The 4,213-nt window shown below is 35.9% G+C and overlaps 1 non-coding gene across 1 annotated transcript; it reads right to left on the bottom strand.

Moving 5' to 3' along the window:
- Positions 1-229: 229 nt before the first annotated feature.
- On the bottom strand, positions 230-301 carry TRNAW-CCA. Its single transcript has one exon. It is a non-coding gene; the product is annotated as a tRNA-Trp (tRNA).
- Positions 302-4,213: the final 3,912 nt, after the last annotated feature.

The following is a 4,213-nucleotide window of genomic DNA, read 5'->3' as shown; positions in this document are numbered from 1 at the left end:
GTTTAGTGATTTTATAAAAGGCAGGTTACATTTTAATGTATCAGTCAAGGTTCTCCAGAAAAACAGAAACAGTAGTATATATAGTACATGAAGTGAAGTGAAGTGAAGTCACTCAGTTGTGTCTGACTCTTTGCGACCCCGTGGATTGTAGCCCACCAGGCTCCTCCATCCATTGGATTCTGCAGGCAAGAATACTGGAGTGGGTTGCCATTTCCTTCTCCAAGGGATCTTCCCAACCCAGGGATCAAACCTGGGTCTCCTGCATTGGAGGCAGACGCTTTAACCTCTGAGCCACCAGGGAAGCCCAATAGTATGTAGTATATTGTGCTTATGTTAAGGAGTTGGTTCACGTGATTTCAAATTAACGCATAAAACTGTACTAGGTAATGAGAAGGACACTATTTTAGGTTGTTATATTTCTATAACTGTATTGCCTCCTTTACCCAATAGCACATTTGTGGAGATACTTCTAACTTCTGCAAAACTTTATTTTTGAAAGGGATTTAAATGGCTTATTTACTTGGCTTAGTTTCCCTCAAAAATCTCAATTTATCAAAGATGACTCCTTGAACTGCTTTTTTCCCCCCAAATATTCTTAAACTTTGTTATAAAACATAAAATAACATTTGTGTGTTTTATTATGTTAAAAAAAAACTTTTATGGAAAAAATAACTCTCTCTTCTCTTCTATGCCTTGCCTTAGTTTACAAATACTTGATGATTAATTTCTTACTCTTGTCTATTTCTGTTTATATATTCATATATAAGCTGAGACAAGAGTGGAAAGGTTTTCTTGTGTTTTAGTTTGTTATAAAAATGGGCTTATGGAAAATGTTACTTTTTATTTTGGCTTTTCAATTAATGTTTCAGACACACTCTAAGCCAATACATTTAAAATAGCTGTGAAATATTACATAGATCAATAGATTGCAATATTTCAACTATTTCTTCAGTTGGTGGATCCTTAGGGTGCAATTTCAGTTTTGTTGATTTTACAATATCAGTTTTGAATTTAAATATATTTCTATATGTTAGAAATTTATTGTCCAGTTTTGACACAATCCTCTCAAAAGTATACATAAATGCTATATTCAGAGTTGGAATCAAGACAATAAAAATGTTGTTCATAGAAAAACAAAACAATGTATTTCTGAAAACCTAGCTGTCCTAAGTTATATGCAATATCATTGTGGGGGAGGGAAAGCTTTCTCATTACCTTCTTATGTGACTTGCCTGGACACTGAAAATTAAACTAGCAAAAGATAGCAAAACAAGAGAAAAGGGCATACACAGGAACAACACAGAAAAGAGAAGAAGCAATTAGACTCAAAAGCTTGTACATTATTTTAATCGTCATTGATAAATTGTGAAGAAGTAGCTAGACAAAGTTTAGGGTTTCCAGGAGTAGTATATTGTGAGAAGATAAATATGTGGGGCAACTAATGGAAGGCTATTTTAGTAAGATTTGTCTGTGAAGATGTAGTAGTTATTCACTCTCCATCTTCTTCATGGCCCAAAACCCCTCTTGAAAGAAAATTTAAGGCTGTCCTCACCTCTCAAAGGTTTCTGCTTTTAGTTAGCAAAGGAAAGCTCCAAGAAGACTTCTTTCTGCATCTGTTAGTTCTCAGTTGCTTCCAGTTCAAAACAGTCCATATGCCAAACTAGTATATTTGGGAAAGCAGATATTTTCTGATACCCTTTATTATTTAGCTTTAAAAGTACTATTGTGAAAATGAGAAATTTGGTTTTGTTTTGTTTCTATGTGTTCATAATTTGTTTAGCATTAGATTTGAATCCTGAGACTTCCCTTATAACCGTATAACTTTATACAAATGTCTTCATTCTCAGCTAAAATGTTCATATCCATAAACAGAAGGGATCAAAACCTATCTTAGAATGTTGAACTATCTCACACACACACACAAACACACACATATGTACTATATACATGGAAAATTTCTACATGCAGTAGATTTTATTTGATAATGATGTTTTGTATTTATACAACCATATTTTATCATTTATAAAATATTTCCCCATCCACTATTCTTTTATTGATGTACACATCAAGACTGGGAGACAGACAGGAATTTAACAAAGTGATAAACTGAGAGTTGGAGAAGTTAAATACCTTGGCCAAATCCACACAAGTAATATGTTCTATGTTAGATCATTTGACTTTGGGGTCTACTTTTTCTCCTTTTCTACATGTGGGTCAATGTACTGATAGCTTAGATGCTTGCACTTTTAATAATAAATATCTTTATACTTAACAATGTCTGTTCTAGTACACATATGACATTGTACTAAATGTATCATTTCCTACTGAATAGAATTAATTTATGGAGACCTTAACATTAAACACAAAAGTGAAATTACAGATGTAAAGCTTATTATAGTGCTGGATCAATTCTAATGTTTATTTAAGAGTTTGAGGTAAGGGTAAAAAGTTGGGAGGCTCTATATCAGTAAATGTATTAAAATGAGCTTTCCAGGTGGTGCAGTGGTAAAGAATCTGCCTGCCAAGCAGGAGAAACAGATCCAATTTGATCCCTGGGTTGCAAAGATCCCCTGGAGTAGGAAATGGTAGCCCCCTGTAGTATTCTTGCCCAGAAAATTCCACAGACAGAGGAGCCTGATGGGCTAGAGTCCATGGGGTCACAAAGAGTTGGACACAACTGAATACAGCAGCAAATAAATTATTTATTTTGATATACTGAGAAGGAGAGAAATCCAATTTTAAGATAAATTTATTGCAAAAATATCAGTAAGAATAAGCTTCATGATCTGGAGTCCACCAGGATGGACACTGACCTTCTTTTAGATAACTTGCTCTTCCTTTCTCTCCTTTATCAAAATTACTGTCACTACCTGCCTGAAGGACTGCAGTGCATCTGATAAGCACATTCCCAGAAAGGTGCTAATGACTGATAAAGCTAACTGGTTCCTCCCAGGAGCTTTTGAACTTTAACAGAACGTGATACCTTTACCTGGGGTCTCATACTAAAGTACTTTAGGGTTGGGTGAGCAACAGACAAGAGTGAAGTTATGGGGCATATGTGCTGCTTCTCATTTTTCTTGAAATATCAGCTTCACTATTTAATTTTTTCACTTAAGACATGCGTTCAGAGAAATACATTTGTTTCTTTTACTATAAGATGAACAAGAGTATAACTTTATGACATGTCACTTGATACCTAGCCCTCTAGGACTGCAATGTGAGTACACAATCTATCACTCATCACCAGTTTATTCTTGCTAGGCTGAAATCCATATCCAAGTAGCAAAATTTTTTAATTGTTTTCCAAAATAAGACAAACAGCTAAATTTTCATGTAAATTATCCAGTTTTTATACTTTAGCTCAAATGTTTAAAACATGAAGTATACAAGGTAAAATGAGTATCTGCAAGCCAAACATGATTCTTTTTTTCCTTAAGTACAAATTTATTTATATAGAATAGTACAAGTTGAACATGAATAATGGTTTGTAATCCAATTTAAACAGCATCATGTGCTGTGTGCTGGCTAGATGTCCTGACCGAGGATGGTAGTAGGTGTGGCCAACCTTTATAAGGGAAATAATAAAACATTTCCACGACTGAGAAGCAATATAAATTAGCCCAGGGGGCAGTTTGCTTGTTTTTCTTTTTTTTTTCCAAAAATGTAAGCCTCAAAGTACAGCAGCTTCTCCTTTCCTTACAGGCTGAGTCATAAGTGGCAAGTTACTGACTTCTGGCTGTGTTTCTGAGCCTTGGGTCCAAGTCCTACAAGCCCCAAGGTTTGCCATGGCAAGAAATCACTCCCTCCAACCCCAAAACTTTCTTTCCCACTTTCTCCCTACCTCCTAAGGATCCCAGCAATATGCTGGGCCAAGTGAAGCTGGGCAGAGACTGCTCTGGGAGGACTGAATAATATATCCCAGGATTTTTGCTGTCTAACTTTCTAGACAGAATGTGGTCCACTGGAGAAGGGAATGGCAAACCACTTCAGAATTCTTGCCTTGAGAATTCCATGAACAGTAGGAAAAGGCAAATAGATAGGATACTGAAAGAGGAACTCCCCAGGTCAGTAAGTGCCCAATATGCTACTGGAAATCAGTGGAGAAATAACTCCGGAAAGAATGAAGGGATGGAGCCAAAGCAAAAACAACACCCAGTTGTGGATGGGATTGGTGATAGAAGCAAGGTCTGATGCTGTAAAGAGCAATATTGCA

Source organism: Cervus canadensis, chromosome 2, assembly GCF_019320065.1.
Source record: "Cervus canadensis isolate Bull #8, Minnesota chromosome 2, ASM1932006v1, whole genome shotgun sequence".
Taxonomy (NCBI): Eukaryota; Metazoa; Chordata; class Mammalia; order Artiodactyla; family Cervidae; genus Cervus; species Cervus canadensis.
This window is presented reverse-complemented; position numbering and strand designations above follow the sequence as displayed.